This window comes from Podarcis cretensis, assembly GCF_951804945.1.
Source record: "Podarcis cretensis genome assembly, chromosome: 11".
NCBI classification, from domain to species: domain Eukaryota; kingdom Metazoa; phylum Chordata; class Lepidosauria; order Squamata; family Lacertidae; genus Podarcis; species Podarcis cretensis.
In genome coordinates this window covers 25,653,725-25,673,954 of record NC_137180.1, presented here as the reverse complement: position 1 = coordinate 25,673,954, position 20,230 = coordinate 25,653,725, and positions in this window count along the sequence as shown.

The window sequence follows — 20,230 nt, the reverse complement described above, 5'->3', positions numbered from 1 at the left end:
AAAATACATTGGCTTCAGCTCTCTTCTTGGTCTAGATCAGGGATAGCCAACAAGGTGCCTTCTAGAGGAAGTTGGACAAGCCCCATCATCCCCAGCCAGCATAGCCAATGGCCAGGAATGATGGGAATTATAGTTCAACAACATAACAAGTGCAGCATGTTGGCTACTGCTGATGTAGAGGGATGATTGATTCTGATTTAGGATGTGAATAAGGGTGTTCTATGACTATTTTTGTGTTTAGTCATTCCATTCATTTTTGTTATTAAAACCTAATTCATTTAATCATCCATTTGTTAAAACCCTATTCATTAAGATATGATTTCATCCTTTTTCATTTCCTGTTGCTTTCAATGGGAGACCCAATAGCTTGTCTGCTGCCTGTGACTTCAACTACATTCTCCAAAGAAACAAGGTGTGGGAAATTTCTACTCACTGAAGAAATATAATCTCTCTTGTTTAACTAAAAGAGATCCCAATTTTTTTTAACAAACAAAAATCTTATGGTTTATGGGAGTGTAAGTGAATTGTTTCCCTAAACTTTATGGTTCTCTTCCTCCCTTTTCCAGGTTTTTTCTGCATTCTTCTCATCTTTCCCCCTCTTTCCCCCTTCTATATTCTTCAAATCAAGGCTTCATTTTTACAACATTACTTTAAGAAACAGCTTCAAATAATGTAGACATTTTATAGAATGAAATGTCTATAAATGAGTGCCATCTCCTGGCACAGAAGAATATATTGCATTGTTTGTCAAATTCTAATTTCAATGAACTATTAACAGAAGTTGATAGGCTCTTGTGGTACAGATCTGAGGCAATTCAACTTTGTAGTTCTTTAGTGTGAAATTCTGCACTTGTGCAAGTTGAACTGAGATTCCTGATATATATTTTTCCTTATCCCATTAAGCAAAGAAAGACACTTTGAAGAATTTTCTCTAGACATTCTCCACAATTTATGTAGCAATTGCCATTCTCCACCCTCCCTCAACCGCTGCAGAACAATGCTAAAATGGGGACCCTGTGAAGCATGCAAAATGGTGGCTGACATTTTACCTTCATACTGTCCCAGAACTGTGGCAGATCCAAGACACTGTGAATGATACAAAATGGTGGCCAAGCAGCCAACACTGTGCCATGGCAGCAAAAACAACCCCCTAGGAGAAAGTGAATAAACAAATAAAAACTGCTACAGCCCCTACGGATAGTGGACCCCAGTCCTGAGAATTTGTTGGAATTTTTTTCCCTACTCCTGGATAAATGCAGTGAAATGGTCCATTTGATTTTTCTGCTCCCTAAAGGGTAGAGCACTTCAAAGGTTCATTTGCTTATAGTTCAGATGTCTGACACGTCCCATATTTTCAAGACATTTTATGAACTTTCCTCAGAATCACTGTTTCTGAGTTGCTGGAGCAGTCATGAAGCCAGCCCAAGTGCTGGCAGATAAGCTTTGCTTTCTTTTGCCCGTCCAAGTTCAAGCGAGAGATGGAGTCACACCAATGTCTGCACCTTTTGTGGCGAGATAAGCAGAAAAGATGGCAATGAACAACTCCACAACAAAAGAGTGGAATTTTTAGCTCTGGCATTAAAGCCAAAAATATTTAATACTTGTTTTCATCCAATAACACTTTTATTCTTTGAGTAGCCTTGAAAAGATCCTATAAACTCTACCAGTATTTTGGGGGTCTCTTTATCCCTGTCGTTTTACTATTGTTGTTGCTTTATTTTGCCTGCACTAGTGATCTTTAGCAATAGCTGCAGAAATTTTATAGTTCAGTGTCTCCCTGCTGCTTCTGCATAAAATGAACTGAGTATCTGTTCAGGTGCAAAAAAATATAGGTGTGTGGGCTCTGCTCAGCTAATCTTTCTTGATTACTTGAGTTGCTAGTAACTCCAAGCTTGCATCTTCGCCTGTGGTATGGTTTCAAATGTGGTATGGTTTCAAAATGGGAAGTGGCACAGTCAGGCCAGACTCAGTTATGTCTGTCTGGAAAGAAGCAGGGAGGTCATACAGTAGGTCTATTTGAAAAACAGTGAGAGGATATCTCGTCCCATGTAGACTGTTGCATGTGTGATCAAAGTGTTTCCAGATTGAGCCCAATTGAGCTCAGTGGAGTCTGATTAATCTTTATTTCATCAGTAGTGATGTTGGGACAAGTGATATTGGTGACTCAACTGGCAGTGGGTCATCCATTTTCCTTATGCTACCCCCCCTCTCTCTCTCACACACACACACACAGAGAGAGTGTGTGTTTCTGCCATTCTTTCTGTCTCCATCCACCCCCTCCTTCCCTCCTTCCCTTCTATATATCTCCTTACCCTCTTCAATTGCTCCCAATCCTGCTAAAAAACAACAACCCCATGTGCAACAACTGCTAGGTTTAGAGGAAAAAATGGTTCTTTTTGTATGAATGGGACCTTTTTCTATAATTGCTGCATGGTTTTTTGTGGGAAAGCATGGAGATGAGAGAAGAAGAAGAGAGAATGTCCAGTCACTTTCCTATGTCACAGTCAATTCTGGTACTTTTTTAAAAAGTGAAAAATTATCTCAACTTGTCCCTCAGAAATTAACAGCTGGTGTTATTAGCAGAAGACTTGGACCATTAATTGGCAATTAAGTTTCTGTTGGCGACATTGATTTGTTGACTATTACTGCATTGCAATAGGAAGCTTTTGAATTGTTATTCACCAAGTACCTTTACTGATGCATCTCAAGGAATAAAGTGCTAGATGAGCAGATTGACCTCAGTATAGCCTCATAAAGGGAAACTATTACAAATCTTTTATATCTTTGAGCTTGGGACAAGGGTGAGTAGGATCACCTGCTGCCACTCAGAGGATCTAAATGCGATGTGATATATATGCCAATATCCCTTCCCTTATCGCTATATTAAAATTCTATTTCAGTAAAGCTGTGAGGGCCTCAAAAAAGCAAAACAACACTCACTGTGTTGAAAGAAAATATTGGGTATTAGTCACAAAGGATGACTTCCCTTGGATTGTGGCATAATAACACTTCTTAGGGTTTCTGCCTGGCATTAAAATAATGAATGTACACTTGAATTCAAATGCATGAACAATACTCTATGGAAACCGAAATTTCTGGGATTTGGGAGTCCCAAATTGGCTCTGCAAGTGCTTCTGCAGTACACTGACCTCAACATCATCTCATCTCTCCCCCTCTACTTCCCAACAAGGTGCAGCAAAATGACCAACTGGAGATCAAGTGATCCCCATTGGCTCTCCACACTATCTGCTACTGGTGGATATGAATGCAACAAATAAATATCTCAGTGGTTCAATGTTGATTGCCAGACAATAATAATCTGTGATGTTTGTCTCTCTGTGTTTTGCTTTCAGGAGACAACACCCTCTTTGTTCGTCTGTTTGGTATAAAACTTTTTTTCTGGGGAAAAAATAATGTCCAAGTGTTTTCATCTTAATGATTCCCCATGGGGGGGAAATGGAAGTGGTACAGATGCTTTATGTTACCGTAACCTTTGGTTACATTTACAATTTATTTTTTTTCTGGAGTCAATCCTACCATCTTTATTTCTGAACAGAGGTAAATATGGTTGCAAAATAGCAGGGAAAAAATAATCCTGGAAAGGACAAACAAACATATATAGGAAAGCTTTTTAACACAATGTAAAATGGGTTTGAGCAAGCCATAATGAGTTGATGGAAAGTAATCTGAGATTGCTGTCTTAAAACAGCGTACAGCCACAAATAAATAAATACAGCAAGATGCACTTGCATTCATTATAACATAAAACAGCAAATCTGCATTCAGTTCTAATAGGGCACTTTCCCAAGCTCAGTGAGCTGAAACACTTACAATATGTGTTTACATCACGATAAGGCACATTTTAAATAGTGGATTCAGTTCTGCACTTTCCAGGAGTATAGAGACTCAATCAGGGATACTAGGCTTTTTCTTATTAAACAATAAAACAAAGCCCATTTTAGCAAGTTATCCTACCTTGAGGGTGCAATCCATTTCATCTTCTGTGTGTTTGCTTCAGTTATGCATGTGATTTGACAAACAGTAGAATATTACCTCTAGCTATATTTCAGTGCAAATTCCTTTCCTGGCATAAACTGAACGGCATGGCAGAAATGTTTAGCAACCCAATATTAGTGTCAACTTTGACTCCACTTGGACAATTGGCCTTGCATAATACATGTCTTTGTCAACTGATGATTACTTATGTCACCCTACATTTTAGTTTCCAGTAAGGTAATTGTGCCGTAGACCTTTCCAGTAGAGGAGGGCAGGGCAGGGGTGGGGGGAATCCTGTTGTTTCTGCCATTTTGTGAGGCACTTGATGAATTTCAGGGAAAGCAGGGTAAGCAGATGTGGGAGTAAGGTCCTAAAATAATCCAGGTATCCTAGGGGTCAAGGGTCCATTGCATCAGATAATGGAGGGATTGTGACAGGACTAAAAGCACAATGCCGCTCACATACCACATACACACTTCAAAATCATCTAAACCAATGAAAAATATGAAATCCATAATATAATCTTCTCTGTGGTGTGAGCCCAAGGACATAGTGGAATATTTATTTACAAATTTATTGTTTGTAATTTTTTAAGTTGCTGCATGGCTCCATAAAATCACCTGGTTGTAGCCATTAATTCCTGAGCTGTACCAAACAAAAATAAATAAATAAAATATTGGAATACAGGTCAATCAGCAACAAAGGTAATAGTCCTAGGCACCACTGTGAACACGTTGAAGCACATTTCCACCCTCAAATAATTATGTGTGTTGTAGTTTGCTAAGGATTGCTTGGAATTGTAACTCTGTCAGGGCTAAACTACAGCGTCCAGAATTCTGTGAGACAAAGAATGTGCTTCTAATGTGCCTAAGTCTGAAACTCATTAATTTCCATGAACAACTTCAGCAGGCATTCTGTCAGAAAACTCTCGGAACATATAGCCTGACTCTCAACCAAGGCAAGAAAACAATTTTAAAGGATATATCTTAAAAAGAAGCTCAATCAGCCACAGTAAGGCTGCATGTTTACCTAGGAATAAGAGCCATTGAACTCCTTGGGACTTTCTTTTGAATATACATTTTAGGATTGCCCTATATGTCTAGGCCTTTTCAGGCATTCTGTTTAACATTACAGTATGTTGGTTTTTTTTTTATTGGGTGGAGTGTGTGGGGAGAGAGAAGAAGAGGAGGAGGAGGAGGAGTTTGGATTTGATATCCCGCTTTATCACTACCCTAAGGAGTCTCAAAGCAGCTAACATTCTCCTTTCCCTTCCTACCCCACAACAAACACTCTGTGAGGTGAGTGAGGCTGAGAGTCTTCAGAGAAGTGTGACTAGCCCAATGTCACCCAGCAGCTACATGTGGAGGAGCGGAGACACGAACCTGGTTCACCAGATTATGAGACTACTGCTCTTAACTACTACACCACCAAGCTCCTCTTCCTCCAGCATTTCACTTCCTCCCTTTTCTCATGAGTTGCAAGGCAAAGTTCTGAAGTAAGAAGCCTGTGGCTCTCCACATGATTTGGAACTCTGCATACATTGCATGGGGAGCTTCTACAAACAGAGGAAGCCTTCTCAAATCAGAAACTAGGAAGCTGCCTTTATTGAGTCAGACCATGGATCAGTAAGGTCTACACTAACTGGTAGTGACTCTCCAGGGTTTCAGATGTTCACAGCCCTACCTGGAGATCTCAAGGACTGAACTAGAGACCTGCATATGAAGTGGATGCTGTGACAACTATGCTATGATCGTTCCCTTGCTTTGTGCTAGAATTCATGGAGGGATGAAAAGAAGGAAAGTGGACACCTCAGAGGGGATGAGACATGGCAGCCTTCCTTGTACAATGACCACTGCATGATTAAACAGAACCCCATGGAGAAGGCTTCTCTCCCTGTCACCTTCACATTGCTTTCAAATAGCTCTCCATTTCCTATAAATTGAATTTTGGACTTGGTTGTATCTGTTCCAAAAAGACAATAACCCACTCTTTATCAAAGGTATTATAGATGTTTCTCTCTCCATTTTTTTGTAGTGTGAAGAAAACATCCCAGCTAGATGTTTGAGACAGAAACAGTTTGCTCCTTAGAAAAGCAGACTAGTAAGCTCTGCCCCTCCTCTTGCACTTCATATAAAACAGGCAGTAATGTTTCTAAAATATGTTGCTTGTTAGCTCAATATTTTCATTGTTCATTGTTGGCTTTCTGGGATTTTAAAGTAAGTGATCCCGCAAAAGAATTATTGTTAATGAGCTCATAACTACTTCATCTCTCTCTCTCCATCCCACTCCCGCCCCCTTTCCCTCAGCATCTAGGTATTTTTATTTGCCAGATTTGTGCCATTGCCAATATAGTCTTGTACCTTGCACACCATGGAGAGTAACTCAGTATTAAGTCACATTCTTCTCTCGCTCTCTTTATGCTCACTTCCCTTTGGTGCTATGCAATTTGCAGACTGTCTGAATTTAAAATGGCCAATGAATCTTAGAAAGTTATTGTATACAGTGCAGCAGACAAAAAGTAGTTTAAATCAATGAAGCGCATTGTATCTTGGCTTTATGACTAAATCATTTAGGACATGGGTTATGATCGAAGGCAAAAAGAGGGGGAGTTGGGGAGAGAGGTATAGATTCCAGCCATTTTCTTTCTTTTCCTTGTTAGATGGCTATTACGAATGGTGACCTTTCTGCTGCAGTTATTGTTATTATGACTAAATGATGCTGTAACTTGAATGCTAGGAAGTCTTGAGGCTGTTCTTTGTCTTCTTCCCCTCTGATTTTCAAAGTGTTATCCATTGTAATTAGGATCCTGAGAAATATGTGTGTGTTGGAACTTGGCTGATATATTATTATAATTGTACTTGAAGGCTCTACGGGAATTCATGGTGAAATTGTTAAACTAGGAATACACATTTCTGTCTTCACACACACATAAACAGAACTTTCTTATGTTTTCTGTTTGGTTTTCTCAATTTATAAATCAGTTCTATGGGAACTGTAAGGTAGCCTTCCTAATGGTAAGATGGAGATAGTAGGCAGCTTTCTGCAAGACACATTCGTGAATGTTATACAACATTATTTTAATAGTTAGATATGGATTCTGCTGAGCGTTTCATTGTACTGAACCTTCCAGATTTTTGTCTATATGCCAATAAAGGTTGGAGATTGATTGAAATCAATTCTATGAACATTTACTAGGAAGTAAGTCCCAAAGTGGGACGCAGGTGGCGCTGTGGGTTAAAGCCTCAGCGCCTAGGGCTTGCCGATCGAAAGGTCAGCGGTTCGAATCCCTGTGGCGGGGTGCGCTCCCGCTGCTCGGTCCCAGCGCCTGCCAACCTAGCAGTTCGAAAGCACCTCCGGGTGCAAGTAGATAAATAGGGACCGCTTACCAGCGGGAAGGTAAACGGCGTTTCCGTGTGCGGCTCTGGCTCTGGCTCTGGCTCTGGCCAGAGCAGCGATGTCACGCTGGCCACGTGACCCGGAAGTGTCTCCGGACAGCGCTGGCCCCTGGCCTCTTAAGTGAGATGGGCGCACAACCCCAGAGTCTGTCAAGACTGGCCCGTACGGGCAGGGGTACCTTTACCTTTACCTTTTAAGTCCCAAAGTACTCAGTGGAGTTTACATTGTAGTAAGCATAGAACAATATTCAGTTTGGACCCTTTTACTTTGGGAATTCAGTACAGTGAACTTTGGAGGCTCCCTGATTTGGTTCACTATTCACTATTATAGGAAATCAACAAGAGTCAACAATAACAATAACAATAACAACAACAATAATAAATTTATTTATATCCCACCGTCCCTGGCCAAAGCCAGGCTCAGAACGGCTAACATCATACAAGTAAGACAATGCATAAAAAAGTGATCAATAAATTAAGATACATCCCACAATTAATTTAAACAAATTAAAATTAAAATTAAAATTAAAATTAAAATTAAAAAGTGGCAATCTTCAGGTTAAAATTGAAGGTGGTTACCAACTGTTTCCACTGATATTATAAAACCTGTGAGTGGGCTGGAAACCTCCTTCGTGCTTGTTCTTATATAAGGAGAAAATGAGTCAGACTGAACCCTGACCAAAGGCCTTGCGGAACAGCTCGGTCATGCAGGCTCTGCAGAAAGATGTCAAATCCCGCAGGGCCCTAATCTCTTGTGAGAGAGCATTCCACCAGGCCAGGCCATGGCCGAAAAGGCCCTGGCTCTGGTCGAGGCTAGTCTGACCTCTCTGGGACCCGGAATCTTTAGGATGTTGTTATTTGCAGACTGTAAGGTCCTCTGTGGGGCATACCAGGAGAGGCGGTCCCGTAGGTACGAGGGTCCTAGGCCATATAGGGCTTTAAAGGTTAAAACCAGCACCTTAAACCTGATCCTGTACTCCACCGGGAGCCAATGAAGTTGGTATAGCACTGGATGAATGTGCTCCCGCGGCGAGGACCCCATGAGGAGTCTTGCCACGGCATTCTGCACCCACTGGAGTTTCTGGATCAGTTTCAAGGACAGCCCCATGTAGAGTGAGTTACAATAATCAAGCCTGGAGGTGACCGTCGCATGGATCATAGTGGCGAGGTTGGGGCGAGAGAGGTAAGGGACCAACTGCTTAGCTTGTAGGAGATGAAAAATGCTGCCTTTGTTACAGCTGTAACCTGCACCCCCATAGAAAGGGAGGCTTCGAAGATTACACCCAAACTCCTGGCAGAAGGCGCCGGCACTAATTGTGCCCCCGCAAGGGATGGGAGTTGCCCCCCCACCCCATATTGTCTCGACCCAGCCAAAGGACCTCTGTCCTTTGGAAAACTGATTTGACAGGATTATATGTGTGTGGGTATGTGGCGTACAGACAGAAATATGTTAATGTCCAGCATTCTTTTCAACCAAGCACCAAGAGCAGAATTAATAGAAATCACAGTACAGTTGAGAACAAGGCGATATATTACCTCAGCATCCTTTCCACAAAGCACTGTGACTGAAGAGCCCTGGAAAAATCTGACAGAAAGGGTGGCATGAATAAAACTCCATATGCAAAGCTTGTTTTTCCTCTGCCAGACTTGGGCTAGACCCGCCTACAGTAGCTCCATTCCTGAAAAGAGTTTGGAACAGAAGTAACTTACACTTGCTTAATTCTGCTGGATTCCTATACTTAGGATTGCTCTGTAAGCTACACTTTCTACAGGGATGTGCTCAGGCAAGCATTCATTTGGTGCCCCTGATATAATATAGTCATATTAAGAATTTCCTTTTCCTTTCAGATAAAGGAACTGCTGGTAGTTTGCATTGACAGAGTCTTTATTTGATTGCTGTAAATTAGCAATCTGTAAGTAATAAACAATCCCATAGTTCAAGATGTGGTCAAAGGTTATTAAATAAAAATCTAGACCTGCTCACAGAGAGGTACTGTGAGCTCAAGCTGAAAATAATCAGGGCCTTTAGGGTGTGTGTGTGTGTGTGTGTGTGTGTGTGTAATAGTTGAGCTTGTGTTGGAGCATTAAATTTCTTTTGAAGAAACTTCAATTTCAACTTTTGCAAATAATTCAGAAGAAGAGATTTTGGTTTGAAGTCTTTTTTTCCAGGAGACCCAAAGCTGTTCTGTTTTCTAAGAGCTTGAACTCAAAAATAAGGTTTAGAATAAATCTCCAACCCCTGTGCAGGCAGAAGTGGGCAAAATTGCTATTTACATAGTAATTTTGCACAAAGAACATATCGCAACAGGTACTGCATTTCTACAACCTTGTCAAACCAAGGGCATTTGCTTCCATTGCTGGATCCCCTGCAATGGTGTTTGCATGGTGATATTTCATAAATGTTAAAAGACTTCCTGGGAAGAAACAACTGAGATACAAATCCCTGGATAAATATTACATGACAGCATGCTATCGAGGCTTTTAATAGTGAAGAGGACATCTAAAGAATATAATCACACCAAGATGCCAGAAAGGACTCATAGTTATCAAATGTTAGTCCTATTTAGAGGACTGTGATCAAACTATATCCCCCGCCCCCAGTTCAGTTTTCACTTTCCATAGAACTGTTGTTGTCTTGATAGGGTGTGTGCATTTATCTCTCTCCCTGTTTATCTGTTTCGACAACTGTGCCCAAATATATTATGGTAATAGCTGTCTGAAACAAATAATTGCTTTTTTAAAAATGATATTTATTAAATTTTTAACAAAAAAGAAGTTACGAGACAATAAACAATAAAAAACACAAAAATTACAAAAACCCAGAATTTAACATAAAAAGAAAAAGAGAAAAAATAAAAAATAAAAATCCCTCTTTTTAGTTTCTTACTATTCGTTTACTTATTTTCCTGACTTCAGTGGTACCTTGGGTTACAAACACTTCGGGTTACAGATTCTGCTAACTCAGAAGTAGTACCTCGAGTTAAGAACTTTGCCCCAGGATGAGAACAGAAGTCATGCCCTGGCAGTGCGGCAGCAGCAGGAGGCCCCATTAACGAAGAGTCTGACATGATTAAATGACATAATAATAATAATACAGTGGTACCTTGGGTTACATACACTTCAGGTTACACATGCTTCAGGTTACAGACTCCGCTAACCCAGAAATAGTGCTTCAGGTTAAGAGCTTTGCTTCAGGATGAGAACAGAAATTGAGCTCTGGTGGCGCGGCAGCAGCAGGAGGCCCCATTAGCTAAAGCGGTGCTTCAGGTTAAGAACAGTTTCAGGTTAAGTACGGACCTCCGGAACGAATTAAGTACTTAACCTGAGGTACTACTGTAATAATAATAATAATAATAATAATAATAATAATAATAATTTATTTATACCCTGCCCATCTGGCTGGATTACTCTGGGTGGCTTCCAAGAACAACAACAATGGCCAATCAGCCTTTGAGCTGGGTGTTGTGTATTGAGTCAAAGGATTTTATATCTGTATTATTATTGTCTGTATTTGCATTAGGGTAAAGTAACTGCCTATTGGTTCCAGAGGGTACAGCTACTATTGGTTCATTTAAGCTGCTGTATTTGGATCCTCTGTCTTATTGGTTTCCTCCAAAAGGCAGGACTGTGATTGCCTGATATTGTTCCCTCCAAAATGTATCCTTTCTAGCTAGTTCCCTGTCCCTATAAATGTAGCTCTCCCCTCCTCAGGTCTCAGTCTTGTTGCTTTAATAAAGAAGTGTTACTAGAGAACTGTCTCCAGCATATTATGTCAAGAGAGCTGAAATCACAAACCCCACGTCACAACAACTGGCGACGAAGGTGGGATCCGGAATGCTGAGGAGCGGTTAAACGCAGCCCTGCCTCAGAGTCCGGATTGTAGCTAAGAACAAGACTCACTGGCCAGCTGAGAAGACGACCCTGCCTACAGGACAATGGAGAGTCCAAGGGTATTGGAGCCGTTCCAGCCATCAGAGCCCCACACGTGGGAAGACTACGTCGAATGCTTTGAGTTCTTCGCAGTGGCTCAAGGGATCACCGATGCCAGCAAAAGAAGGGCCACATTCCTGAGCTACTGTGGGCCTGAGATCTTCAAGCTGGCCAAGGCATTGCTTGCCCCAGTGAAGCTAAGTGAGACATCTCTCAAAGATATTCTTGCCTGCCTAACAAGCCATTTAGCGCCTACTGAGACCAAGATGGCCCGGGGGATGGAGTTTCATAAGAGGCAGCAGCGTGCTGGGGAGTCTGTATCTGCATTTCTAGCTGAACTGCGGAAGCTCGCTCAGCACTGCGACTTCCAAGATCTGGAAGAGACTCTCCTGGATCGGTTTATCAGTGGTCTGAGCAGCAAGAAAGCCAGAAGACGCATCGTGGCCAAAGAAGAGGTTACCCTTGCTTCAGCCTTGAAGGAGGCCACCGCCACGGAGAATTATGAAAGAGAGGAGCTTGATGCCAGTCGCAGGGCCCCTAAGCCACAGATAGAAGTTGTGCATGCCATGGACGAGCTAGAGGCTACTCCGAGCCAGAGCCCAGTCCATGGGGTCGAGTCAGTGCGTCAGGCCTGCACAGTGCACAAAGATCACCGAGGCAGGTGCCCTGGTTGTGGCGGAAACCATGAGCGGAAGAGTTGTCGTTTCCGGGATGCTATGTGCCGGACGTGCGAAAAGACAGGTCACATCGCCAGGGTCTGTAGATCGGCGGCGTTGGGAGCGACAGGAGCACCTAGACTTGAGCATCGCAGATCGCCCACAGCAAACCATGTTCTAAAGGATTGCCACTACGTAATGGAGATCAACGGGAGGGTCGTGCAGTTTCCAGCGCAGGGCAAGGCACACGTCAAGGTGAAGATTGAGGGTCAGCTGTGCGACATGGAGGTGGACTCCGGATCTGGATTCACTATCGTGTCGGACCAGACCGCGAGGACATTCTTTCCCAGGGGTAAGTTGCCCCCTCTGGAGCCCTTCCCGGCAACCTTGCAGTCATACTCAGAGGGCCGCATCCATGTCATGGGAATGTGTGCCGTGAGAGTACAGTTCCGGGACAAACAGGCGGTACTCAAACTGGTGATTGCGAAGGGCAGTCGCCCCAGTCTCCTGGGCACTGACTGGTTCCCCGCCCTGGGACTGAGTATATCAGGGCTTAATTCAATCCAAACCTGCCCTGAGATGAGCGAGGCATAATGCAAAGAATTTGCGGGTCTCTTTAATGGAAAACTGGGTTGTTATAAAGGGCCCCCAGTTGACTTCGAATTGGACTCTGGGGTGGCCCCAATCCGACTCAAACCAAGGTGAGTGCCATTTGCACTGCAACCCAAGATCGAAGCAGAGCTGGATAAATTGGTCAAGCAGGGAGTTCTCTCACCCGTGGACTCCGCTAAGTGGGAGACTCCAATCGTCACGCCCCTTAAAGCAAATGGGGAAGTCAGGATCTGTGCTGATTATAAATGTACTATCAATAAGGCACTCAGGGGAAACTCATACCCCATTCCAGTCGTATCACATCTGTTGGCTAAACTGGCTGGGGGCAAGGTGTTCGCCAAAATTGACCTGGCGCAAGCTTACCAACAGCTGCCTATAACCCCACAATCAGCGGAAGCACAGACTATTGTCACACATAAAGGGGCGTTCAGAGTTAACAGATTACAATTTGGAGTTTGTGTGGCCCCAGGGATTTTTCAAGGGCTCATGGAACGCCTGTTAAGAGGTCTGCCGGGGGTCTTGCCATTTTTTGATGACATTTTGATTGCTGGAAAAGACCCACAGGAACTGGTTGCGCGTGTCCGTGCCGTGTTGCTCAAGTTCAAGGAGGTGGGGTTGCAACTAAAAAAGGAAAAATGCAGTTTTGGGGTGCCAACTGTGGAATTCTTGGGGTTTAAAATTGATGCATCAGGCATCCACCCCACAGATGCTAAGGTTAAGGCCATCATCGAGGCACCACGACCACAGAACAAGACGGAGTTGCAGTCATTCCTGGGACTTATTAACTTTTATCATTCGTTCTTACCCCAGAAAGCTTCGGTAGCTGAACCATTACATAGACTGTTGCAGAAAAAGAATGTGTGGCGATGGGGGCAGGAGCAGCAGAAGGCTTTTGACTCCTTGCGAGGAATGCTGAGTAGCAAGAGCGTCCTTGCTCATTATGATGAATCAAAGCTGCTGGTCCTGGCATGTGATGCCTCTCAATACGGCCTGGGGGCGGTGCTGAGTCATAGGGAACCGGATGGGTCGGAAAAGCCCATCTCTTTCTATTCCCGTACGTTGTCGCCCACGGAGCGCAACTATGCTCAAATTGACAAAGAGGCGCTTGCAATTGTGGCAGGAATCAAAACGTTCCATGATTATGTGTATGGTCGTCATTTCTCCATTGAAACGGACCACAAACCACTGTTGGGGTTGTTCAACCCGAACAAACAAACGCCACAAATTCTCTCCCCCAGAATGATGCATTGGTCTATATTCCTGAACGGGTTCCAGTACACCTTGACCCATGTGCCGGGGAAACGGTTGTGCCACACTGATGCGCTGAGTCGATTGCCCCTTCCTGGCGGGAGCAATGAGGATCCTGCTCCAGCGGAGCACATAATGATGCTGGAAACACTTCCGGGGGCTCCTGTAACGGCTACTGATATTGCTGAGAAAACGAGGAAAGATGCTGTTCTCTCCCGTGTGCTCACTTGGGTGGGGAGGGGGTGGCCAGGTGGTCCGCATGAAGACAAATTCAGGCCTTATGCAACAAGGCAGCACGAGTTATCCATGCATAAGGGTTGTCTCCGGTGGGGAGATAGGGTGATCATCCCAGCACCACTGAGAAACAGGGTGCTTGAGACGCTTCACATGGGACACCCGGGAATGGTCAGGATGAAGTCGCTAGCTCGATGTTATGTGTGGTGGCCTGGAATGGACCAGAACATAGAACAATGGGTACGAACATGCAAGGCATGCCAAGAGGTGCGGCCAGAAGTGGCCAGAGCACCAGTTCACTGGTGGGAGCAGTCCAGAGCTCCCTGGAGCCAGCTGCACTTAGATTTTGCTGGGCCATTCCAGGGGAAGGTCTTTTTGGTTATCGTCGATGCATATTCCAAATGGTTAGAAGTGGCGATGGTCCCTAGCATGGCATCAGCTGCCGTAATCAAGGTGTTGAGGCAGCTGTTTGCAACCCACGGGTTACCTGAGACCATTGTATCAGATAATGGGGCAGCTTTTGTATCCCAAGAATTCAGGGCATTCTTGGCTGATAACTTCATAAGAGGGGTCACATCCGCGCCCTTTCACCCATCCTCCAATGGGCAGGCGGAGCGCATGGTAAGAACAGCCAAAGAATCCATTGCGCGCTTAATGGAGGGTAACTGGTCAGCTCGCATCGCGCGAATGTTATTTTTGCAGCATGCGACACCGTGTACTGCGATGGGCAAGTCGCCAGCTGAGCTGCTCTTGGGTAGAAGATTGGTAACGGTGCTGGATTATGTCCACCCGGATAAAATGCCAAACTGTAATTCAAGAGCAAACCCCCAGGCTGAGACTGACACAACAAGGTATTTCGCCCCTGAAGATCTGGTCTGGGTGAGGAACTATTCACGAGGTTCGCGGTGGGTGGCTGGTGTGGTCACCCGGACTAGTGGACCTGTGTCCTATTATGTGACCTTGGAAAATGGGCAAGTTTGGAAGAGACATATAGATCAGCTGAGGCGCCGGGCGCTCAGCAGGGAGGAGTCTGATAATTCATCCCTGGCTAACGACGCAGAGCTGCAAGACCAGAGTGAAAATGGCCCAGAGGTGCAATCACCAGGGGCTTAAGCAAATGAACCAGGGTCTGCTAGTCCTCAGGATGACGAGGTACAGGTAGGGGACCCTGAGATGTCTGGGACTCCATCTGTTCCTGACAAAACCCCTATAGCAGCCCCCCTACCACAGGTGACACCCAATCCAGAACCGGCAACACCTGTTGTCAGGAGATCAAGTAGAAGTTGTAGGACCCCACAGTACCTGAGAGATTACGTCTGCTGTGCTCACTAGGGGGGAGGGGTGTTGTGTATTGAGTCAAAGGATTTTATATCTGTATTATTATTGTCTGTATTTGCATTAGGGTAAAGTAACTGCCTTTTGGTTCCAGAGGGTACAGCTACTATTGGTTCATTTAAGCTGCTGTATTTGGATCCTCTGTCTTATTGGTTTCCTCCAAAAGGCAGGACTGTGATTGCCTGATATTGTTCCCTCCAAAATGTATCCTTTCTAGCTAGTTCCCTGTCCCTATAAATGTAGCTCTCCCCTCCTCAGGTCTCAGTCTTGTTGCTTTAATAAAGAAGTGTTACTAGAGAACTGTCTCCAGCATATTATGTCAAGAGAGCTGAAATCACAAACCCCACGTCACAACACTGGGCATCTAGACAAAAAGCTCCTCCCCCAGGCTCCCTTTAAGGGGGTACCCTGATACCATGGTGTGGTGGGGGAATCATCCCTCACTATCTTAGACTAAGGAACCATCCCCAATTCCAATTCCTTAGCCAAAATCAAGTTGCAACAATTGTTATGAGGTAGACAAAAATCTCCAGACTGGACAATTGACCTGAAGAGAAATTCCTCTCTGCACCCCCCCCCAGCTATCAAAGCACTTCCATAGCAAGACACACTGAAGCTAGCCCACTTGCACCTAGGCAGCTACCAAACACACAGAAAAGGGAAGGGAGGGTGGGAATATAAAAAAGAACTGAGACCAAGGCATGGGTGTGCCTGGTTTATATTTCCTGGGAAATGATCTGAGGGAAAACTGCAATACAAAGTCTCCCTTTTGGTTCCCTTCCCAAGCTATGCCCACAGACTCCCCTGCAATTAGCTGTGCTGCCCCCAAGAAAGTCCCCAGCACAGCCGGTGAAGGAGAAGGGAACCCCTGCCCATGCCAGCACGTGCCATGGCCATGCCAAGCCATGAATGCTACTATCCCAGAGTTTGGGTAAGCAGGCCTTCTTGGCCACTGTTTGTAATGGGTTGACTCTAGAGGGGATTCCTCTAATGAAGGACATTTCTCTATCAGATGAAAATATTTTTGTTATGATGCAGCAAGATGCTCCAATGGAGGAAAGCCAGATCCAACCCAATATTTTGGAAGTGGCAATTTCTAGATGCATGCGTCATTCATTATTAAACACAATACCTTGCACATCTGTGGTTGGATATCTGAACAATAATACCAAATATATATGAAGAAGCCTTTCTTCCTAAAAGGAAATTTGGCATGAGTGAAGAACCTATAATATGTTTGAGTGGGTTATTAATCACTTTTTTCACTTGGTTGCAGTTACTGCTTTTTTAAATAAAAGAATCCTTGTTTCTCTTTGGATGGGTCCACTTGTACACCCTTAGGCCAGAGACACTAACTCTGCATGTTTCTCACAACCTTGAAGGCATGTACATTTGATCTGACATGAAAAGAGAAGCATGCCTTTATTGATGTATAATAGTTCTCTTTTATAAGACATTCTTGGAAGAGTGATAACAACAGCAGTAGTTATAGAAGAATCAATACTTTGCAGGAGAAAAAAGGTTGAACTGCAGGCACTCTGAGGGAAGAGTGACAAGTTCTTGTTGACAAAAGAGCTCTCACCTTGAGTGATGAAAGCATTTAACAAAAATATGAAAACAATGACTGAATAATAAGACTTGGGTAAGGGTGGGTGAACCAGTCCATTTTAGTTTCTCATTTTTTCTCATGTTGAATTAAGTTCTCTACATTTCCACATCAGCTTGGACTTTTTTAAAGGAAAAAAAAGAGATCATCTGCATTTCTTTGCGTGTGAATTTATCATAATCCACACATTTGTTGGTATGCAATTTTGCCAAATATGCACATTTTGGCAGACAACCTTCCCCAGCATAATGCATTTTTTCTTACATTGGGTTCCTAGCTTCTCCTAGTCTACATATTTTAGTATACGTTACTTGGCTGGTAAGTGCAAAATTGCAAAAAAGAAGAAGTGCAAATATTGAAGGGTGTCAGTGTTTCAGTATAAATATGCATTGTTTTAGAATGTGCAACTTGGATAGGTTTCCCTTTAAATGTGAACTGAATGCACTTTCTCTCCCATCTCCAGATCTGGGCTACATCGCACAGGTTAAAATAGCTTTTGTTCAAATTGCCCAGTTTTGCTAGTTTACATTTGACACTATCAGGGTTGCTCCAAGTGTTGCACAAACAGGCTTCCATGTGCACAATGAGACACCCCCCTAATCATCTCCCATCTGCATCCCCCTTGTGCACCCCAAATATCTGCTCCAGAGGGTTCCTCACTGCTCCACTGGTGCAATAGCAGCATTGGATACAACCATGAATGAATGTGGTGTTGTTTTTAAAGTGAATTCATCCCTGAATAATGCTGAATAATATTTTTCTTTTCTTTTGAAATGGTCAGAGGGTTTATATTTGCCCCTTCAAATTTGGATTCATTCTATATTAAGGCCTTTTCCATATTATATTAATATGCTATCTTTTACAGCTTTTTTATCAATACAGAATACTGTTATTTGTGAAAAAGCTAAATACTCTTTTGAGGTAGCTGCATAATTTAGCATTCCCATTTTAGTGATGAGAAACAGTTGCTGAGAGAGCGATTTGCCCTTGGCTGGCAGTCTAGGGGTGAGTTAGAGACATAACCTTTGCATTTTGGGGTGAAGTCCAACAATCTCTGTCCACACTTGATCAAATAGTAAAAGGTTGGCAAAACTGTCTGGGGTATTTGAGGCAGAAATGGTGGAGACTCATCTGCCTCCTCGCGACGTCTGAGAAATATTGTTGAGAGATGGCTGGCTGTCAGTGAGAATCTTGTAACAGAATGAATTCTGTTCTTGTACTCACCTGACTCAGTCTTTTCCTTCAGTGCCAAAGGGCATCCCTCGAAACAAATTGCAACATCTCTCATTGATGATTATCAGAGCAGAGAGATGCAGCTCTGTTCTAGACCACATGCTATGTATGCAAAAGGTCTCAGACTCCAATTAAAAGGATCAGGAAGCAGGACATAATGTGAAATACCTCTCCGAAGACCCTGGAGAGTGGTTGAAAGTCAGGAAAGGGGCAAAGTTCCCAGAGTTTCTTCCCTTTCATATTCGTCAATAACATTAACTTTTGCAGCAACAATTTTCTAGTCCATTGTTCAAATTATTGGGGGGAGGGGAGATTGGTTTGGGGGGGATGTTTGATGGAATCATCAAACCTAGCCCCTGATTTCCATTAGTTTTATTAATTTATTATTTTTTATTGTTTTATTAATTTTCCAAAAAGATAACATCGAAAGGAAACATAAAAAACAACAATATATAAACGCCTTTCTGGTAATTCTAGGACTGATCCCAGGTCTGCTGAAATGTGTTGCTGGGGTGGGTTAAAATGTGCCGATAGTATGAAACCATGTATCATGCAGTTGGGGCCCTCGTCACTTTTAGAGTAGACTTGTTGAAATAAATACCTTCCATTTAGGCACTGACGAGTCCCAGACCTGCTGGGTTCAGCAGGAAGGATGTTATCATGTGGTGCCATGTACAATAAGCACCATCTCAAACTTCCTTTCAGAAGCTCTGCAGTTGCATTATTCTGAGCAATTCATAAATACAAGAGCTACTTATTCACTCATAGAAAGCTTGTAGCAAGTCGCTACTTGGTGTTCTGAAGCTGTCGCCTATCAATTTGTGATAATTATTTAGGAGGACTTTTTCTTAATGGGATCATAATACTTAGTGTGCTGCTGCAGATATCCTCATCTCTGCTCTTTTTATGTGGGAAATATATAAAATCCCACTTAAAACCTCTCATTGCTTTTATAGCAACAGGAAGAACCAGATATTTTGAGGGAGTGTGCTGAAAGCCAAAATTGGGGTGAATAAGGATAGATGGATCTTTTTTTCTGGTTTGTGTTCTTTCCTATTTCTGCATTAAATCCACAAAGTTTGTTTAAGTATGCAGGTGAAAATTTGCATTTTAAAGTATTAAAATGCATATACTCCCCCCTCAAAAATATGATTTTCTAATCTTGTTGTTGTTGTTGTTGTTGTTGTTGTTATTTTGTAAAAAACATTTGGGATGGGTATAAATCAGTGTTCCAATCCATACATTAGTGATCAGGCTGGTTCATTTTGGAATTTGCAAAGGTCCTCAAGTTTCCCTTCTGGTGAAGACCATGGTCAAGCTGGTAGGTCATGGTGGTGGCAGAGAGCACCAGCTAACATTACAAGCTTTTGCTCAATGCTTCTTCAGTGTTCTGCTGTGCATATAAAATTCCCATAGGAACAGGTTTCTCACCAATTAAATTAATGATGTATGCGCAGGACTTCCTTTAGTCAGTTCAGCAGCCCTGCTGAGGCAGAATTTTGAAGCTCTTACAAGGGGAAGAAGCCCATGGACCCAACTTTATGGTTGTAATACAACACAAACATTCTACAGGCAATTTTTGGGTTGTTTTTTTTTAAAAAAAAATCCACCTGGCTAGTTAAGAAATGGGTATGCTTGTACATTTTCTTCTCACAGAAATAGGAGGCATTTCTGAAAATTGCAAAGAAGTTGCACTCAGAAGAAGTGTATAAAACTGGTTTTATTGTCCTTGTAAAATGTAAATCTTTCTGGGAATTACAGCCAGCAAAATCTAGAACAGGAAGATGATGGTGGTGATTCATTATGTGTCTTGTACTTTTAGAAGACTAAAGCTGGGGTTATCTACTATGTGTCAAATCTCAAACAAAGCCCAAAATATAAGATGAAACAGATGTGAATTGCTGTTCCTCTAATGCTGTCTCTCTTTCTCTCTGTGTGAGAATGCAAAGACTCCCCATACCACAACATCACTGTGTTCTACAAAC